The sequence below is a fragment of the Panulirus ornatus genome, chromosome 28 (genome assembly GCF_036320965.1).
Source record: "Panulirus ornatus isolate Po-2019 chromosome 28, ASM3632096v1, whole genome shotgun sequence".
NCBI lineage: Eukaryota > Metazoa > Arthropoda > Malacostraca > Decapoda > Palinuridae > Panulirus > Panulirus ornatus.
The window spans coordinates 14853685-14876358 of NC_092251.1; the positions used below are offsets into that span (position 1 = coordinate 14853685).

General features: G+C 43.4%; 1 pseudogene; it reads left to right on the forward strand.

The window, feature by feature from the left end:
• LOC139757743 (protein O-mannosyl-transferase TMTC1-like) overlaps window positions 1–22674 on the forward strand; it is a 390520-nt pseudogene that overhangs the window by 268351 nt on the left and 99495 nt on the right.

The window sequence follows — 22674 nt, forward strand, 5'->3', positions numbered from 1 at the left end:
GAAAGGCTGAAGGCTTTGAATATGCGAACCTCGAAAGAGAGAAGAGTGAGAGGAAACTTGATCACAACATTTCAGCTTCTAAAACAGATCGACGAGGTAGACAGAGAATAGTTCAGTGAGAGATGTAAAGATAGAGCGACCAGAGGACATACGATTACACAAGAAACTTGTTAAAGAGAAGATGTAAAGCATTACTTGTGTAGTATGGGAGTGGTAGATGAAAGGAATAAAATGAATGAGGACATGAACACTGTGGACGGCATATATAAACTTAAAATGGTGTATGATATCAGAGAATGTTCAGAAGGTGAGGCCTCGCGTGTGTAAACCTCCCTCCCCGTGCAGTACACACACACACACACACACACACACACACACACACACACACACACACACAAATACTGGAACGGATAATGAGAACATTATATGTGATACACCAAATAGAAGAAGTGATATGTAATGCTGAAGGTTGACTGCATGGTAGATGAGGACATTAAAAGAGCAGAGGTGGAACAAGAGATAAAGAGGAGATATAATCGTCCAAACTATACAAACCTGAAAAATATTTACGATAACACAGATGGGGAAGTGGAGTTCAGTGGTCAGGAGACAGGGCTTTGTGGTGCGAGGTTCTGTGTTATTTACAGTGGAGTAGAAACATGGGCAAACCTAACCCTAAGAACAGAGGGAATGGTAAGAAAGAGGGAAGATTAGTTTCACAAAAAGGAGCTTAGAAATGTACAGCTGGGATGATATAGACAGCGCTGCGACCAACCAACATTCATAAGGTGTAAGAGGACAAGGAAAACATACACCAGGATAAAAACCGGAGGAACAAAAACTTTTGAAAAGAATACTCCTTACTGGTTCTAATGCTTTGCTCCCTAACTATTTAATCGTAGCACCTTCCACGCGGCCTCTGCATTAGCCTTGGAGCACTATCCAGACCTGACGCTTCTTGAAGTTCATTTGTTCTATGGCGTTCCCATATGTGTATGACCACTTGGGTCCCTCCACCTTCAGTTCTTGTTCCGATATCGCTGAGGGCGGGCGGGTCACTCTGTGCACTGATTCCTTCTTTGTGTTTCATGATGTTTGGGTCCGATAGATCCATGGAAACTGATAGTGTGGAAGATAGATAAGCCATGGCCAACAGATCATGGTAAGGGAAGGGCAGGAAAGATCTCTGTCTATCAACAGGAAGATAATGGTCTGGTGAATAGATATCTCTAATATTAGATCCTTATGATGAAGAGATTTTGTATTATGTTGATAAGAGTAATCACTTTTTTATCTTATTTTCCAATATTTTTGTTTTGTTTTATATTTTCAATCAAACACCTCCACTTATGTTTATTCTATCTTATATCCAAGTAAGGAAAAGTATGTATTTTTTCTCTTTCATAAAGTACTATCGAAACTTTAAAATTCTAATTTTCCCCATCGAGTCTGATGGACCCAAAGGTAGTATATCTTTCCTAATACGTGACGATAGTTTTCCAGGATTAACGCTCTAGATACAAATCCTCTCGTTTCTCTGAATATTTTTTTCTCACACATTCTTCAAGACAGACGTCTGACCCTCACATCCTCAACCACTCCTGAAACCACGTTGTTCCTCCCTAGTCTGATGCTCTGCACAGGCCGCCACCGACCCAGTCACCACCGTTTCCCTACAACTTTCTAAGTACACTCAACAAACTTATACCTCTGTAGTTCGAACACTCCCTTGCCTTAATGCAGTGGCACTATACAGGTATTCCGCCAGTCCTCAGGAACCTTACCATGATCCATACGCAAAACTGAAAGTCTCGACCAACAGTTAACAAAACTGTCACCTCCTTTCCTAAAAAAAAAAATCAAATGCAATGCCATCCACTTGAGCCGCTTTCCCATATTTCGTCTCACGAAAGGCTTTCACCATCTCTTCTCTTTTCACTACCACTTGTCCTCACACTCTCACTTGCCATATCTCCTCGACCCAAGCACCTTACATACAAAGAAATACAGAGGATTTCACACAGCAACTGATCACTGGGTCCTTTCGAGAGAGTTTGTTAGTGGAAGATATCAAAAACTTACAGATAACAGACATACAAATACAACTGAATAAAACTGAATTCAAACAGCAACAGACATTAAGTCCTGACGAAGCTGTTTGTACTGGAGGAGGAGAACAGAAACTTATGGATTATTGTGGTAGGAGTAGAAAGACATACAGATTTTTTTTCAAGAGGAAGGACTTGTATGTAAACTTAGAGTATAGCTAGGGAGGTACAAGTGATATCAGTTGTGGATTTGAAACACAATATCTATCGTCTGTACTGAAATATATCAGTGGTACTGCTTCACCTCTAATTCATAAATCTTTCTTTCATACTATTCGCCATTTCCCGCGTTAGCGAGGTAGCGTTAAGAACAGAGGACTGGGCCTTTGAGGGAATATCCTACCTGGTCCCCTTCTCTGTTTTTTCTTTTGGAAAATTTTCAAAAAACGAGAGTGGAGGATTTCCAACCCCCCGCTCCCTTCCCTTTTAGTCACCTTCTACAACACGCAGGGAATACGTGGGAAGTATTCTTTCTCCCTATCCCCAGGGATGTAATTCATAAATCGTTCCATATATTAACGAAAACCGTTGAAGAAAAAGTGCTTCGCCTAGTACAAAGTTAAACATTTGTCTAAGATTCCAAGAAAATAGCCTACAAAATGTGGGTGTGACCACGTAGGCAAAAATACTGTAAGTTGTGGACTTGAAGCAAGATATACATCAATTATATTTTTAAACATATGTCAAGTGTTACTTCCAACCACTCTAACTGGCAGATCATTCCAGACGTCAACAATCATGTTGAGGAAAAACGTTTGTCCACGAGTTTGTATCCATTATTACAAGTGAAATCAGACAAAGTGTGTAGTAGCTTGATAGATCAAGATGATCAAAGTCTTTGATTGTTCTTAATACTTGTTGAAAATCACTTATGATCCCTTTTATAAGTTAAAGAGATTTAAGCTGCTTACTGGAATTGGATTTCACATCTGAAGTCCTTCTCAGTCCAGAATCATCTTGGTGGGTCGATGCTGCGCTCCCTCCATTCTGTCTACGTTTTTCGGTGGGAAGACCAAAAGTGTCCACAATATTCAAGATGTGGATGACACAATGAACTGTTAGGCGCAAGAATGAATTAACTTATTACACTTTCGCTCATTCTCATAACTGGAGGGTAACTGAGTCAATACATTTTCACAACTCAACTAAAGCATCAGACATAACACGCAGCAGAGGTTGGCGAAGTCAGGCATCATACGTATACCCACCAGCGGTGGCGCCCACCAGACCCTCGCTCCCATGTAGCCAGTATGAGCTTTTCTTGAACGGTCTGAAGAGCCGTACAGACCGGACCACCGTTGACCTGCCTGTTGTCAGCTCCGACTCTGACTTGTATGCATGTGAGCGCCGCTTCTCCGGACGCTAACAGATGAAAAGAAACGCTGATCAAAACACCAAACAATTACAGGATTAAACTATTGGTGAAAAAAGAAGAAATTCATTTAAAAGGAAATGTAAAGCGAAAAGAAACAAGTATCCAGAAATGGTATCAAACAGAGACTGTTAACCTGTTGTGGGACTTGAGTCAGTCAGGCACCTACGATCACTGAAGACCTGCCTCCCTGGTGATGACCCCACCTGCCGCCCAGCCAGTGTCAGGACGCTGTGAGTCTGAGGCCTCGAGGACGACCACGATGTTTCAGTTTTCATGAAAAAAAAAAAAAACTGACTGATTCATTATGATATGAAAATATGGTCAATTTAATTACTCATTATTTTCTTTATACATCGTTCGTCATTACACTGATGAATGGCGTGTTTATAGTTGTCGTTACACTCGTGTTTTATCGTCGTTATTGCACTTTATACCTGCCATAAAACATGTTGATCACAGCTTTCATTATACCCTGTTTGTCTATGTTCATTATCACCTCTTTCTCCTCTTCCTCTCCTGTCATCTCACCAATTCCTTTCCTTCTCCTTCTAACCCACTCCGGCCGCTCATATCTTGTCAGACCCAACTAACGGTACAGTAAGGACAAAGGGATAACCCTGTTCTTAGTTCTTCCCCATGTATTCAAATCCATCCTTCTGGTCACCTTAGCTACCAACCTCTGCCGCTGTGTACCCAACCTGTTTTCCTTAACATGAATCATCTCATGTCCCTCTCTCAGGTAAACAAACCCTCTCACACACCAAGCTAACTTCACCTCTCTCACGCGCTATCTCAGCTTTCTTCAAACGCTCACAACAGCTGTGCGCTCAACCACTTTATCTTGGTCTTTCATCTGATGTCCTCTCGTTTGCTGTCATACAGGTTGCTGGTGGGAGGGAGGGAAACTGTCTGTAGGATTAAGTCTTAACCTGAGCTACGTGGTGCTGGTGGGAGTGGGACATACCCTAGAACTAACTCGACCTTAGTCTAACTAAACCCCTCCTCTGTGCCTCCAGCCTGGGCTACGCTGTGGTGGTAGGCGTAGGACTGTCGAGAGTGGGACGACTCAGAACGCCCTGCCTCCTGCTGCTGCTCGTCACCTTCTCCTGCAGGACACTACACAGGAACCGAGACTGGGAGTCCAGGCAGACGCTCTTCACGTGAGTCCCCGCTGCTCGCTCATTGTTGGTGATGGTGTATGTGAAGCGTGAGGGATGGTGGTCGACCGAGAGTGATGGTGAGTGGGAGTAGTGACTCATGGTGAGTGGTGGTGACCTTTGGTGACTCATGGTGAGTGGTGGTGACCTTTGGTGACTCATGGTGAGTGGTGGTGACCTTTGGTGACTCATGGTGAGTGGTGGTGACCTTTGGTGACTCATGGTGAGTGGTGACCTTTGGTGACTCATGGTGATGGTGGTGACCTTTGGTGACTCATGGTGATGGTGGTGACCTTTGGTGACTCATGGTGATGGTGGTGACCTTTGGTGACTCATGGTGATGGTGGTGATGGTGGTGACCTTTGGTAACTCATGGTAATTGTTAGTGGTGAGGAATGAGAGTGATAATGAAGGCTGGTGACTTTATCCAATCATTATTTTTCAAATTACATTAAAGTGACGATATATTCCGTTGACTGAGAAATGATGTGTATAGGTTTTATGTGAAAGTGGCCAGCAGTGTTTGCCTCCCTCTCTGAAGCAGTGATGAATTGACACTGGTGGAGAAATGACGAGTTACTGGTGCTGCTGGTGTTTGATGCTGGGATGAGTGATGGTAATGATGTGGGTGAGGGGAGGTGCTGCCCACAACTGAAGAACAGAGTTCGAAAGATCTTGTCTGTCAGTTTGTGACAGGACGAAATGTACACGAAATCTTGATGCTGGTTTCTGAGACGATGACCTTTAAAACGTTCTGTAGTTATGTTACCATTGTTTTTTGGCATTACTGTCACCTGCACATTACTTCTCGTTTACCTCTGCCTTACCTCGTCTCAGCAAACTAATTTCGGACCTAAATTGATAGATTTTAAATCAGACGATCACGTTAGTGTGGCTATCACGTCATATTTACTGATGTGTCCTCCTGGCTTTATAAGTCTCCCACTGTAACCTTCGTTCTTTGTCTTCCCAGAGCGGGTCTCAGGACGCTGCCCCACAACGCTAAGATGCATTACAACTTCGCCAACCTGCAGAAGGACATGGCCAACACCGACCTCGCCAAGTTCCACTACAGGGAGGCCATCAGGTGAGTGGCTAGTTGGTGTGGCTGGTCTGTATCTACCAGTATAACTTAAAGGTATAACCTCTCGACCTTTCGGTCACACAGAACGTTAGTCAGAGATGAACGCGTCTTGCTTAGCCCATATCTACCTCGAGAATCTTTCTTCCTCGTAAGACTATATTTCTATAACAATCCAGAGTTCGTAAATGTGCCAATTAGATTCTTCGTACCGGATGTTAGCCATATAATTCCCATTTGCACAACTTTACCTGCAACCACTCTATATTCGGCACTGCAGGACAGTTTGATCTGTCATGAACCGTGTGCCAACCTGTCATACACACTGGGCGTAAATGGTGCTTCTGTGTCTCACATGTGCACAAACCACCGAGAGCAACCATCTCGTCCTCCACATACACCGTCGAAGACGTCCATCGCTCGAGTCTCATAACCTCACACTGTATAAGACCTTCACGTGCGTGAGCACCGCCCGAGGCCATTACTGTACTCTTGTTATGCCTGTACACGGCTGCGTTATGTACTCCTATACTGCCTTACAATTATCCGATATGACACACACACACACACACACACACACACACACACACACACACACACACACACACACACACACACACACACACACACACACACACACACACACACACACATACACACAGAAAAGGGAGCCAAGCGGTTAATGCTCATCCTCAAAGGCCCCGGCTGGGGTGTCTGAATCAGAAGAGATGAGAGATAGGCATTACGTTCTGAGGCAAGAAACTGGATGATCTGGCTCTGAGTGAAACAAAGCTCAAGGGTAAAGGAGAAGAGTGGCTTGAACATATATTAGGAGTAAAGTCAGTGGTTGGAAGGAAGGAGTAATACTACTCCTGAAGCAAAAACTGTGGGAGTCTGGTAAATTCTACACTGATGTGGGCAAAAGTGATTGGTGATGATTATGCACCTGGTCATGAGAAGAGAGATCATGAGAGGCAAGTATTTTCGGCGCAACTTTGTGTCAGCAGTTTTGATGTACGAGACCCGTTTATAATGATGGGTGATTTAAATGTGAAGGTGACTAATGTGCCAATACAGGGTATGATTGGTGTACATGGGGTATTCAGTGGTATATATATAGAAATGGTGAACAATTTGTGGAGTTGTGTGCTGAAAAAGGACTGGTGACTGGAAATACACAATTGTGCATGTGTGGGTAGGAAAGATGGTCAAAGAGCATTATTAGATTACGTGTTAATTGATTGGCGCGTGAAAGAGAAACGTTTAGATGTAAATGTGCTGAGAGGGGCAGCTGCTGGGAAACCTGATCACTATCTTGTGGAGGCGAAGGTGAAAATTTGTCGAGGTTTTCGGAGAAGAGGAAATATTGTCGGGTAGAAGAGAGTGGTGAAAACAAGTGACCTTGGAAAGGAGTCTTGTGTGAAGAAATACTATTAGAGATTTGGTGTAGAACAGCAGGAGGGGAGAGTAAATGACGCAACGGGAGGGGGTGAGGATTTGGAGGTATTTAGGGAAGCAATGATAGCATGTGCGAGAGATGCATGTGGCATACGAAAGGTTGGAGGTGAGCAGATTAGAAAAGGTAGTGAGTGGTGGGATGAAGAATTAAAGTTGTAAGTGAAAGAAAAGAGAGGCGTTTGGGCGATACTCACAAGGAAGGAGTGCAAAGCAGCAGGAGATAAAGAAGAAGGTGCAGGGGTTGAAAAAGAGAGCAAATTAGAGTTAGGCTGAGCGAGTATCAGTAAACTTTGGGAGAATAAGATGTTTTAGAAGGAGGTGTACAATGTGCGAAAGACAAGAGCACAAATAGGAACATGGGTGAAGAGGGCAAAAGGGGAAGTGATAACAGGCAGTGATGATGAGAGGAAACGATAAAGTGAGTATTTTGAAGGACTGTTAAATGTGTAGATGTTGGGTGTTTGGGTCGAGGTGGTATGCGAAGGAAGAGAGTCATGGAGAGGTTTGATGAAGAGAGAAGAGTTGGTGAAATCCTTTCGGAAGACGAAACGTGGCAAGGCGCCTGGAATTAATGGTACTGCAGTTGAATTTATTACGAGAGGGGATGACTGTGCTTTTGATTGGTTTGTAAGGATTTTCGCTGTATAAATGGATCATGGTGAGTTGCCTCTGGATTGGCGGAGTGCATGGATAGTGCCATTTTGTAGAGGCAAAGAAGATAAAGGTCAGTGTGGGAACTAGGGAGGTAAAGTCTGCTGAGTATATGTACCTGGGAAATTGTATGGGAGGGTATTGATTGAGTGGTTGAAGGCTTGTTCAGAGCATCAGACTGGGGAAGAGCAGTGTGGTTTCAGAAGTGGTAGAGGATGTGTGGAGACAATGTACAGCGATAGCATTATTGTGGTCACCTCTGCGTACTGAATGACTGTGCCAGTCACATCTCTCAGTTAAAGTTTTTCCTGCTTGGCCAATGTATATATCTCTATATGGCATACGTTCAACGGCGTAAACACTCCCAATCTAATGATAGTCTGGTCCACTTTTAATCAAGGTATTACTAATATCGTTAGTAGGAGGCAACATTTAAAAGCTTATGAACCCGTTACCATGTTAGCTTAACCCTCATGACCACACTTTCTCTGCTCACTCTCCTTGGCTACTTTTACTGAACTCCGTTAACGTAGAAATCTATGGGAATGTTGTTGTTAGAGGATTACGAATATTCACTTCTGTATAATGTTAGTTTTCGAGCTATATGATGTCCGAAGAAATACTGGCCTTACTGCACAGAAGAGTTTCGATACTGTCTTTATCACTGAGAAACTTACCTGATGAAGATAAAAGGATTAAATATCTTCTACCTCAGGAAGCGTAACAGCGTTGGGATTTCTAGGTTCTAAATTCTAAATATAATCAATATGTCATTCAGACCAGGTTGAGGTACAGAGTAATACAATTACGAGAACAAATGACATGAAACCTCAAAAGGAAGAAAAGACTTGAATACTAACTTAGGAAAAAATATTTCTTCTCAAAAAGACACGTCGGCCACTATAGACGGTGACCATGAGAAGTTGTTGATGAAAATAGAAAAAAGTTACGAGTATCGTGACCAACGGTCGAGCAAATGCTTCATCATTATGTGTTATTGTTATGTGAAAATGTATTGTTACACAAGTATACACTGACATGTGTTGTATGTTTCCCTCCATGTTAGAAAGACAGTCTTCTCCATACATACACTCGTGCGCGACCTTATACAGATGAACGTAACTTATGTCCCGTAATTAAGTGTATTCATTTTCATCATCTGTAACATCAGAAAATCATTCATTTAAATAAAAACCTACATTGTTCATTATCCAGGTGATTATATTACCTGGTGGGAGGATAAGACTGGAGTAGAACCTTGGTCATCAGCAGTAGAACATTGTTCACCAGATGATCTCGTTAGAGGACGATAGATATTTTCACCTGTTTTTCCCGCCTCTTCCTCCACGGATGACCTTGTGTGTGTCTGGTCCTCAGACTGTGGCCGGGACACTCGAGCGCCCACAACAACCTGGCTACCCTCCTCAACGACACCTCAGAGGCTGAGCACCACTTCCGTCTGGCGTTGAAGGCCCACCCGCAGCACGCCCACGCCTACTACAACCTCGCCAACCTCAAAAAGTAAGTGCCACCTCCACCCGCAGCATGATCAGTTCACTCCTCCATTCGTCGATGTAGGATAGAAAGAAGTGGTCCAGTGTGGTATAGGGGGGGATTGACCAGTTGTCAAGGAAAATCATGGAAAGGTTTCAGGGACTTGGCTGTGGACAGGAGGTTCTTAGTTGCGGTGCATAACACAAGACAGCTGGAGAGTGGATGTGAGCAAGCGAGGCCGTTCTTCGTCCACTCATACCACTAACAAGAAAAATGCTAAAGAGTTATTTTTCTTTTATACTTGATCGTTGTTTACTGTGTCTGCGAGGTAGCGCCAGGAACATGCGAAGAACGTCTGCATTCGCTCACATTCATTCTGTTGCCGTCATTTGTTATGCACTAAAACCACAGCTCCCTAACCGCAACCAGGCCCTACACACCTTTCCAAAGTTTACCCTGGACGCTGCACATGCTCTTCTTTTGTCCATTGACATCACGTCGATCCCTGTATACCACATCGTTCCAATTCACTCTATCGCATGTATGCCTTTGATCTTCCTGCTCAGGCCCCGATCACTCAATATCTGTTTCACTTCGTCCTTCCATGGTCTACCCCATCTCCTAGCTCCCTCCACTTTTAAAACAAGTATCATCTTTGTTAACCTCTCCTCACTCATTCTCTTCATATGTCCAAACCATTTCAACACACTCTCTTCTGCTTTCCCAAACAGTTTTTTTTATGTCCACACGTCTCTCTTACCCTTTCATTACTTACTCGATCAAACTACCTCACACCACATATTGTCCTCAAGCATTTCATTTCCAACACATCCACCCTCCTCCGCACATCCTCATCTATAACCCATGCCTCGCATCCATATAACACTCTTGGAACTACTTTACCTCTACTATGCTAATATATAACTCTATCACATTCCTAAATGCTCCCAGAACCTTCGCCCCCTCACCCACTCTATGACTCACTTCCAATTCTATCGTCCCATTTACCGTCATGTCAACTCCCACGTTTCTAAAACACCTCACTTTCTCCATTTTTTCAACATTCCATCTCTCGTTCCAACTAGCCTGTACCTCAACCCTGCGAAGCCTAATAACATTACTTTCATTCGCATATACTCGCAGTTTCCTCCTTTCACACACTCTTCAGAACTCGGTCACCAACTTTTGCAGTTTCTCACTCGAATCTGCCACCAGTTAGCAAACAACTACTGAATCACTTCCCAAGTCCTCTCATCCCCTCTAGGCTACATACTCACCTTTCTCCTCAAGACTCTCCCATTTACCTCCCTTCACCACTCCATACATGAGTAAATTAAACAGCCATGGTGACCTCACACACCCCCTAACGCAGACCAGTCTTCGCTTAGAACCACTCGCTCTCCTCTCTTCTCACTCGTACATATGGCTTGCACCCTTAATGAAAAGTTCTTACTGCTTTTAAATTCTTTCTCCCACACCATATATCCATAAGACCTTCCACAAAACATCTCCATCAACCCTATCATATGTCTTCTCCAGATCCATAAATGTCACATACAAATTTATCTGTTTCCCGAAGTATTTGTTATACACGTTCTTTAAAGCAGACACCTGATCCGTATACCTGTACCACTTCTGAAACCACACTGCTCCTCTCCAGTCTGATATTCTGTTCAAGCCTTCACTATGCTTTCACATGCATCTCTTGCACATTCTAACAACACTACGTCCCTAAATATCTCCAATTCCTTACCCACTTCCTAGCTTCGTTTGTTCTCACCTTTTGTCATTATACACTCAATCTCTCCTGGTATTTCTTCACAAAAATCATGTTACCAAGCTCGCTTACTCTCACCACTCTTCTCACCGATAATGTTTCCTCTTCCCCGAAAACATTCACAAACCTTCACTCTTGCCTCCACTAGGCAATGAGCAGACATCCCACCAGCTGCCCCCTCTCAGCACAGTCACATCGACAAGTCTCTTTTACACCTACTTTATTTACGAGGTGGTCCATTAATGTCAGGTGACCATCTTTCCTACTTGCATACGTATACTTGTGTATGTCCCTCATTTTAGACCAGACATTCCCAATCACCAGTCCTTTTTCAGGCACACAACTCCACAGGCTCTTCACCATTTCCTTTCGCTCTATTGAATACCTGATGCACGCAATTATACCCTCAACCGCCGCATTACTCACCTTCCCATTTAAATCACCCATCACTAATACCCGGTCTCGTGCACCAAACCTGCTAACACACACACTCACCTGCTTCCAAAACACTTGCCTCTCTAGATCTTTCTTCTCATGACCAGGTGCATAAGCATCAATAATCACCCATCTCTTACCATTCGTTTTCATATTTACCTTCATAAGTCAAGAGATCACTTTCCTTACACTCACCCCGTCCCACTTTTCTTGCTTCAGGAGTAGTGTTACTCCTTCCTTACATCTTGTCCTATCGCCAACCCCTGACTCTGTTCCCAAGACATTTTGAAACAATCTTTCTCCTCTAACCTTTTGTTTCACTCAGAGCCACAACATCCAGGTTCCTTTCCTCAAACACACTGCCGACCTCTCCTTCTTCTCATCTTGGTTACATCCACACACATTCAAATATCTTAGCCTGAACCTCCCAGGAGGATGAGCACTCCCCGCATGGCTCGTTCTTCTGTTCCATCTTTTAGAAGCTAAAATATGCGAGAATGGGATGGTTTCCTTCCCCTTCCCTCCTGCCCCTTTATTCGCCTTCTACAACACGCAGAGAATTCGGAGGTAGCATTCTTTCTCTCTTACCTCAGGGATATGAAGAGAAGAGAGAGAGAGAGAGAGAGAGAGAGAGAGAGAGAGAGAGAGAGAGAGAGAGAGAGAGAGAGAGAGACAGACAGACAGACAGACAGACAGATAAACAGAGAGAGAAAATATCCTGATATATTAATGTGTGGAGTCCACTCAACCTACAGAACACAGTCAAGTGGCCTAAGTTTGAAATGATCATGAAACGTAAGAGACTGGTTGATAGTGCAACCCGTAGAGATAGAAGACTCACAGGTAAGTAAGTCCTCTCTGTCGTGTGAGACTTACAAGTCTTATCATTATAAACCAAAGTAGATGCGATGTCCCCAACTTGGATCCCACCACAAGTGAATCACTGTGTCCCGGCGGAGGGCCATGTCTATTAAGGGAATGGCATCAAAGTCAGACAATCTGTATTGAATTTTTGGCTTCTCATAAACGTGAGGTCCAATGATCTTTACAATGTAGTCTTATGTTGACAAATATCCCATTCGGAGCGCTACACATAGCCTTCCAGTTCATGTTTGTGTAAACCATCATGAAGATATGATTGAAGAACAACTGAATGATTTCAGGAACTGTGAGAGGACAGAGACGAAGAAGTTCTCACCGGAGAGGCATTGAAGAGAGTAGAGTCAGTCCACTCTCCTTAGATCTACAAATCACCAGTTGATCACACACTAACAATTTATGGAACCAGAAAGGCGACAGTCTTTGATCCTCTGAGCTCCGTTGATCAAGCGTTACGGCAGATGACCCTCATGCAAAGATAAGATGCCACAAACAATGAAGTGCTGCAGTCCTATCCAAGTTGGTGTGGATGTTCTTGACCAGATGGGTCGGTGCCTCACTGGGAAAGCTATAACCTGGAGACAACCGATGGCGAGTCGTTTCAATATCCCTAATATGGCGAGATTTCTGTCCTGTGAGATATTTGACTCCAGACTTTAACTCCGAGACTTTCTGTGTGATTCAATAAAAGAAATGGGCCAGACTGCGGGAGTCGCTCCTTATAATGAACTAAAGTTCCTTGCTCAGAATACACCACCTGAACGTCGTCATTGCCAGATGATATTGTCAAACAGATCTGTACTTACCTGGTTCATGTGGCACTCATTCTGAACCAATATAATCCTGTTGTGAAATGTTCTCACTGTATGCGAAATATTTCAAATGAGTTTTACCAGTGCATTCCCCATCTAAATTCCGAATTCGATTTATAAGTACTCAATTTTGCAAACACAAAACATTAATATGACATATATATCACTCATGGAAATAATCAATGAATTAAGACATAGTAAGAGAGGATAGATACGACTTCTGGTAAATTGGCAAACTTGACAGCCCAAACTCCACTCGCTCTTGTATACCCCTCCGTAGCGTGGCAGTCCACCTTACTGACCGTGACGCATTTACAGTCAAACCACACTCCCAAACCCAACCACCCCTCACACCTTTAAAATTTTTTCCCGGGCGCTAAACATCCTTTTTTTTTCCATTAACAAAAACGTCGCCCCCTTAAACCACACGTTAAATTCACCATCCTTACCCTTTTTATTTTCGCTCGGGGCCCCGATCCTCAAATTTTTTCATTCCCCTTCCAAATGGCCCCCTCTCCTCCCCTCCACTTTTAAAACAATACCTTTTTTTAACCCTTCCTCACTAAATCTTTTCATTGCCAAACCATTCAAAACACCCCTTTTCTCTTTCCCAAAACATTTTTTTTATGCCCAATCCTCTTTCCCCTTTCATTACTTATCGATAAAACCACCTCCACCAAAAATTTTGTCCCAACCCCACTTAAAACAAAAACCACCCCCTCCCCAAAAAATCCTAAAAACCCAGCCTCGCACCCATATAACACACTTAACCATACCTCTTTTTTAAATTTTAACTTACACTTTTAAAAATCCCCCAACCTTCGCCCCCCCCACCTGACCATTTCCTTCATGCCCCTTTTCCGCTTCAACTCCCAGTTCTAAAACATTTCATTTTCCCTCCATTTTTTCCCCATTAAACTTCTTTCCAAAAAACCTTCCCAACCTCAAAACCTAATAACTTCTTTTTTCACATTACCTAGTTCCCTCCTTTCAAAACCCCTTTACAAACTCGTCCCCACTTTTCATTTCTAAACCGAACGCCACCATTTAGCAACAACACTGATTTCACTTCCCAAGCCTCTCACCCCCCCCCAACAAACTCCCCTTTCTCCCCCCAAACCCCCCTTTTTTACCTCCTTTACCACCCTATATAAAAGAAATTAAACCCCTGGCCCACAACCCCCGGAAACCCCTTTCCTAGAACCATCCTCCTCCTTCCCACTCGTACATTGCTCACCCAAAAAAATTTCACGCTTTAAATTTTTCCCCCCACACCAAAAATCATAAACCTTCCCCAAACATCTCCTCACCCTATCAAGCTTCTCCAGATCCATAAAAGCACAACAAATTTTCTTTTCCCAAGTATTTTAAAATTCTTAAAGCAACACCCGATCCAACCCACCACTTCTGAAACCACACCCGCTACACCACTTTATTTACGGGGTGGTCCATTAATGTCAGGTGACCATTTTTCCAACTTGCATACGTATATTTGGGTGTATGCCCCCTTTTTTTAAGCCCCAACATTCCCAATCACCAGTCCTTTTTCAGAAAACAAAACTCCAAAAGGCTGTTCCCCAAAATTTTCCTTTTCGCTCTTTTAAAATTACCTGATGCACCCCAAATTATCCCTCAACCGCCGCTTTACTCCCCTTTCCCAAAAAACACCCATCCTAATCCCCGGGCCTGAAACCAAAACCTCAAACCCACACACTCCCCCTTTTTCCAAAACACTTGCCTCTCTAGATCTTTCTTCTCAGACCGGGTCCCTAAGCAAAAATAATCACCCATCTCTTCCCAACCCCGTTTTCATATTTCCCTTTCATAAGCAAGAGATCATTTTCCTTTCCCACTCACCCCCGCCCCACTTTTTCTTGTTTCAGATAGGGGTTACCCTTTCCCTTACATCTTTCCTATCCCCAAACCCCTAAATCTTTTCCCAAGACTTTTTAAAAAATTTTTTCCCCTAACCATTTTTTTTCACTCAGACCACAACCCCATTTTTTCCTTTTCCCCTAAAACCCCACACGCCGCCCCCTCTCCTTTTTCCTTTTGGGTTTAAACACCACCACCATTCAAATATTTTAGCCAAAACCTCCCGGGAGATGACACTCCCCGCAGGGCCCTTTTCTTCGTTCCAAATCTTTAAGAAGCTAAAATATCGAGAATGGGAGGGTTTTTTCCTTCCCCTTCCCTCCTGCCCCTTTATTCGCCTTTTTACAACCCCGCAGAAAAATTCGGAGAACTTTTCTTTCTCTCAAACCCCCGGGATATGAAGAGAAGAGAAGAGAAGAGAGAGAGGAAAGAGAGAGAGAGGGGGAGAGAGAGAAAAGAAGACAGCAAAACAGACAACAACAAAAAACAAAAAGAGAAAATACCCCGAATTTTAAAAGTGTGGAGTCCACAAAAAACCTACAGAACACAGTCAAGTGGCCTAAGTTTAAAAATAACTTTAAAAAACGTAAGAGACGGGTTAAATAGTGCAACCCGTAGAGATAAAACCACATTTAAGTAAGTCCTCTCTGTCGTGTGAGACTTACAACCCCTTATCATTATAAACCAAATAATGCGATGTCCCCCAACTTGGATCCCCCCACAAGTAAATCACTGTGCCCCCCGGGGGACCCCCCATGCTATTAAGGAAGGAAACAAAGTCAGACAATTGTTTTTGAATTTTTGGCTTTCAAAAACCCCTTGGGGGAAGGGGTTTCCAAATATTTTTACAATGTAGCCCTTATTTTGACAAATATCCCTTTTGGGAAACGAAACACTATTTCCCATTCAGTTTGTGTAAACCTCAAAAAGATATGTTTGAAGAAAACTGAATTTTTCGGGAACAAGAGAGGAAAAGAGACAAAAAAATTCTCAACCGAAGGGGCAATGAAAAAACCCAAGTAAACCACCCCCTTTAAGATCTAAAAAACCCCAAATTAAACCCCACACAAACAATTTATGGAACCAGAAAGGCGCCCAGTTTTTTGATCCTTTTGAGTTCCGTTATCAAGCGTTACGGGCAGTGCCCCCTCATGAAAAAAGATAAGAATGCCACAAACAATGAAGTGCTGCAGTCCGCCAAAATTTTGGTTTGGACGTTCTTGCCCAAAATGGGTGGGGGCCTCACGGGAAAGCAAAAACCCGGGAGACGCCCGATGGCAGCCTTTTAAAATACCCTAATAGGGCCAGATTTCTGTACTTTTAGATATTTGACCCCAAATTTTTTAAACCCGAGACTTTCTGTTTTTTTCAATAAAAAAAGGGGCCAACTGCGGGGGCCGCTCCTTAAAAAGCACTAAATTTTTTTGCTCAGAATACCCACCGAACGTCGTCATTCCCAATGATTTTGTCAAACAATCCTGTTTTACCGGGTTTAAAATGTAAACTCATACCCCCCAAATTTAAATCCTTTTGTGAAATTTTCTCACTGTATCCCAAAATATTTAAAATGGGGTTTCCCCATGCTTTCCCCATCTAAATTCCTTTTTCCCGATTTTTTAAGTACCCAATTTTGAAAACACAAAACATTAATAGGGAATAAATATCAACCATGGAAAAAATCAAAAATTTAAAAAAAATTAAGAGAGAAAGATACAAATTTCGGGAAAAATTGGCAAACTTGACAGCCCAAACCCCACTCGCTTTTGTAAACCCCCCCGTACGGGGCCCGTCCACCTTACGACCTTTACGAAATTTACAGCCAACCCCAGCTTTTCATCCATTTTTAAAAACTTTGTTGATAAATGAATTAGGCGCGCGGGGTTACGCTAAAAAGAAAACAAAGGGCCACAATGTTCACACCCCCCCCTCTACCTGCCATTATAATCCACAGAAACCACAGCCCCTTTCCACATCCGGGCCCCCCCCGAAATTTTTCCAAGGGGTTTACCCCAAACGCTTCACACCCCGGGTTCAATCCATTAACAGCAAATTTGAAACCCCATAAACCAAAAATCGTTTCCCCTTTACTCTATTTTTGCACGCCTTACATCTGCCTGCATGGTCAACCCCACGCTCCCCAAAAAAAAACCTTCCATCCTTTCCCCCCCCATCGGGCTCCCCCTTCTCCCCCGTCCCTTTACCCCCCTTACACATAAAAAACCTCCTTTTCAATCTTCCCCACTCTTTTTTCTCCATTTACCAAACCATTTCAAAACCCCCTCTTCTGCTCTCTCAACCAACCCCACCCTTTTTTTTACCCCCCATCCTCTTACTCTTGCATTACTTAACATCAAACCCCCTCACACCCCCAATTTTTCCTCAAACATCCCCCTCCAAACACATCCACCCTCCCCGCACAACTCTATCTATATTTCCCACGCCCGCAACCAAATTACACAAAACCCCAAAAAATACCCATTTTTTGCCTTTTTTGGGGTAAAAATTCCGCCCACACATTTTTCCCTCCCCCCCAAATTTTTGCCCCCTTCCCACCCGTGACTCACTTTCCCTTTTCCCTGGCCCCCTCCGCTGCCAAAAACCCCCCCCAAAAATATCCCAAAACCCGTTTTACTTTCCCCCAGTTTTTTTCCCCCATTTAAAATTACTTTCCAAAATTTACTTGTCCCCCCCAATCCTACTCTAAAACCCAATAAAACCTTTCTCTTTTTCACATTTACTCTTTGTTTTTCCTTTTTTCAAAACACTTTAACCCAAAATCAAATCCCAAACCAAACTTCTGCAGTTTCTCACACAAACAGCCACCCCCTTTTTATCATCCCGCGAAAAAAAAAAAACTGACCACTTTCCCAAACCCCTCAACCACAACAAACTGCATACGCTCCCCCTCCAAAATCTTTTCCCGTCACCCCCCCCTAAAAAACCCCCATCCATAAAGAAAAAATTTAAAAAACCATGGAACATCACGCACCCTTTCCACAAACCCCAAAATTCACTGAGAACCAATCACTTTCCCCTCTTCCTACTCTTCACTTGCCCCAAAATCCTCGAAAAACTTTTTCCAAAATGCTTTTAAACCAAAACTTTCCCCACAAACCCTATATTTTTTAATAAACCCTTTCCCCAAACATCTCCTCCGCTCTATCAAAGGCCCTTCCCAGATCCATAAATGCAACAACAAAAACCATTTTCTTTTTTAAGTATTTTTCACAACCCTTCTTCAAAGCAAACACCCCGATCCACACTCCCCTACAAATTTTTGAAACCCCACGCTCCCCCCAAAACGGGAAACCTGTACATGCCTTTAAATTCCTTACCAACCATCAACAACACGGGCCCCCCTTTTTTTAATAAATTTCCACTGCAATACCACCCAAAACCCCGCTGCCTTCCACTTCTTTTTCTGAAAAGCATTTACACCTCTTCTCTTTTCCCAAATCATTCTTTCTGACCCTCCACTTCACCACCACCTCAAAAAAACCCCCTATATTGCCACTCTATCATCAAACCCCATTCAACAAACCTTCAAATACTCACTCACTCTTTGAAAACATCATCACTACTTGTTAACCCCATTACCCCTCTTCCCCGATAATCCCTTTTGTTCTCTATTTACGCATTTTTATTTACCTCCTTCCCAAACATTTTTTTTATTCCCCCTAAAATTATGTACTTCTCACCCAACTCTCATTTGTCTTTTTCCCCCCTTTTCACCTTTCTCTTGACCTCCTGCCGTTTTTTTTATATAATCCCCCCCTTGATTTTGCCCTGAAAAAAAATCGCCCAAAAATGCCTCTCTCTTCTTTCACAAAAAACTTACTTTTTTCACCCACCACCCACTCCCCTTTCAAATCTGCCCATTTCCGCTTCCATCCCACAAGCCTCTATTGAGTAGAAATCCCTTTTCCCCTTCTACGATGGAGAATATTCGCAGCCATCGCTGCTTCCCAAAAATTACCCTATTCCCCCCCACTCCCCACTCCTTTGTTCTCACCCTTTTTCCCTCTGTACCCCGTCTCTCCTGGACTTCCTTCTCAAAATCTCCTTCCCAAGCCCTTCCCCTCCATTCACCCCCTCAGCAATTAACTCCAAAATATCTCTTTTGCGTGCCAATCAAATTAAACCTAATCCGTAACGCTCTTGGGCCCTCCCTCCTATTACACACGTAACTATGTATATCCTCTTTTTAAACCCGGGATTCCCCCTCACCAGTCAAATTTTTGCACACAATCTACAAACCTTCACCTTTCCCTTTACAAAACGAACACCCCAGTACACTAAATTCCCCAACCTACATTACTCACGTTTCATTCAAATCAACCATCACTATGACCCGGGCTCGTGCATCAAGCTACAACACACTCACTCGCTACTCCCAAAACACTTTCCCCCTCATGATCGTCCCCTTTCATGCCCAGGGTTTTAAGCGCCCAAAAATCACCCACCTCTTTCCCCTCACTTTCAGTTTTACCCATATCAATCAAGAGTTTATTTTTAACATTCTACCATACTCCCCCATCCTTTTCAGGGGTATGTACCCTTCCCTTTTCTCTTGTCCCATCATCAACCCCCACTTTTCTCCCAAAACATTCCCAAACCACTCTTCCCCTTTACCCTTGAGCTTAGTTTCACTCAGAGCCAGAACATCCAGGTACCTTTCCTCAAACATACTACCTATCTCTCCTTCTTTCTCATCTATGTTACATCCACACACATTTAGACACCCCAATCTAAGCCTTGGAGGAGGATGAGCACTCCCGCGTAACTCCTTCTGTCTCCCCTCTTAGAAAGATAAAATACGAGTAGTGAAGGGTTTCTAGCCCCCTGCTCCCGTCCCCTTTAGTCGCCTTCTACGACACGTGAGAAATGCGTGTAAAGTATTCTTTCTCCCCTATCCCCAGGAATGTCTTGGGAGTAAAGTCAGGGGTTAGTGAGAGGACAAGAGCAAGGGAAGGAGTAGCACTACTCCTGAAACAGGAGTGGTAGGAGTATGTGATAGAGTGTAAGAAAGTAAACTCTAGATTGATATGGGTAAAACTGAAAGTGGATGGAGAGAGATGGAAGATTATTGGTGCATATGCACCTGGGAATGAGAAAAAGGATCATGAGAAGCAAGTGTTTTGGGAGCAGCTGAGTGAGTGTGTTAGTAGTTTTGATGCACGAGACCGGGTTATAATGATGGGTGATTTGAATGCAAAGGTAAGTAATGTGGCAGTTGAGGGAATAATTGGTGTACATTGGGTGTTCAGTGTTGTAAATGGAAATGGTGAAGAGCTTGTAGATTTATGTGCTGAAAAAGGACTGGTGATTGAGAATATCTGGTTTAAAAAGAGAGAGATATATAAGCATACGTATGTAAGTCGGAGTGATGGCCTGAGAGCGTTATTGGATTACGTGTTAATTGTTAGGCCCACGAAAGAGAGACTTTTGGATGTTAATGTGCTGAGAAGTGCAACTGGAGGGATGTCTGATCAACATCTTGTGGAGGCGAAGGTGAAGATTTGTAGAGGTTTCCAGAAAAGAAGAGAGAATGTGGGGGTGAAGAGAGTGGTGAGAGTAAGTGAGCTTGGGAAGGAGAATTGTGTGAGGAAGTACCAGGAGAGACTGAGTACGGAATGGTAAAAGGTGAGAACAAAGGACGTAAGGGGAGTGGGGGAGTAATGGGATGTATTTAGGGAATCAGTGATGGATTGCGCAAAAGATGCTTGTGGCATGAGAAGCATGGGAGATGGGCAGATTAGAAAGGGTAGTGAGTGGTGGGAAGAAGAAGTAAGGTTATTAGTGAAAGAGAGAGGCATATGGACGATTTTTGCAGGGAAATGATGCAAATGACTGGGAGGTGTATAAACGAAAGAGGCAGGAGGTCAAGAGAAAGGTGCGAAAGATGAAAAAGAGGGCAAATGAGAGTTGGGGTGAGAGAGTATGATTAAATTTTCGGGATAATAAAAAGATGTTATGGAAGGAGGTAAATAAGGTGCGTAAGACAAGAGAACAAATGGGAACTTCAGTGAAGGGGGCTAATGGGGAGGTGATAGCAAGTATTGGTGATGTGAGAAGGAGATGGAGTGAGTATTTTGAGGGTTTGTTGAATGTGTTTGATGATAGAGTGGCAGATATAGGGTGTTTTGGTCGAGGTGGTGTGCAAAGTGAGAGGGTTAGGGAAAATGATTTGGTAAACAGAGAAGAGGAAGTAAAAGCTTTGCGGAAGATGAAAGCCGGCAAGGCAGCGGGTTTGGATGGTATTGCAGTGGAATTTATCAAAAAAAGGGGGTGACTGTATTGTTGACTGGTTGGTAAGGTTATTTAATGTATGTATGACTAATGGTCATACCTTCTGTGGAAAGTATTAAGAATATATGGTGTGGGAGGCAAGTCGTTAGAAGCAGTGAAAAGTTTTTATCGAGGATGTAAGGCATGTCTACGTGTAAGAAGAGAGGAAAGTCATTGGTTCTCAGTGAATGTAGGTTTGCGGCAGGGGTGTGTGATGTCTCCATGGTTGTTTAATTTGTTTATGGTTGGGGTTGTTAGGGAGGTGAATGCAAGAGTTTTGGAAAGAAGGGCAAGTATGAAGTCTGTTGTGGATGAGAGAGCTTGGGAAGTGAGTCAGTTGTTGTTCGCTGATGATACAGCGCTGGTGGCTGATTCATGTGAGAAACTGCAGAAGCTGGTGACTGAGTTTGGTAAAGTGTGTGAAAGAAGAAAGTTAAGAGTAAATGTGAATAAGAGCAAGGTTATTAGGTACAGTAGGGTTGAGGGTCAAGTCAATTGGGAGGAAAGTTTGAATGGAGAAAAACTGGAGGAAGTAAAGTGTTTTAGATATCTGGGAGTGGATCTGGCAGCGGATGGAATCATGGAAGCAGAAGTGAATCATAGGGTGGGGGAGGGGGCGAAAATCCTGGGAGCCTTGAAGAATGTGTGGAAGTCGAGAACATTATCTCGGAAAGCAAAAATGGGTATGTTTGAAGGAATAGTGGTTCGAACAATGTTGTATGGTTGCGAGGCGTGAGCTATGGATAGAGTTGTGCGCAGAGGGTGGATGTGCTGGAAATGAGATGTTTGAGGACAATGTGTGGTGTGAGGTGGTTTGATCGAGTAAGTAATGTAAGGGTAAGAGAGATGTGTGGAAATAAAAAGAGCGTGTTTGAGAGAGCGGAAGAGTATGTTTTGAAATGGTTTGGGCACATGGAGAGAATGAGTGAGGAAAGATTGACCAAGAGGATATATGTGTCGGAGGTGGAGGGAACGAGGAGAAGTGGGAGACCAAATTGGAGGTGGAAAGATGGAGTGAAAAAGATTTTTTGTGATCGGGGCCTGAACATGCAGGAGGGTGAAAGGAGGGCAAGGAATAGAGTGAATTGGATCGATGTGGTATACCGGGGTTGACGTGCTGTCAGTGGATTGAATCAGGGCATGTGAAGCGTCTGGGGTAAACCATGGAAAGTTGTGTGGGGCCTGGATGTTGAAAGGGAGCTGTGGTTTCGGGCATTATTGCATGATAGCTAGAGACTGAGTGTGAACGAATGGGGCCTTTGTTGTCTTTTCCTAGTGCTACCT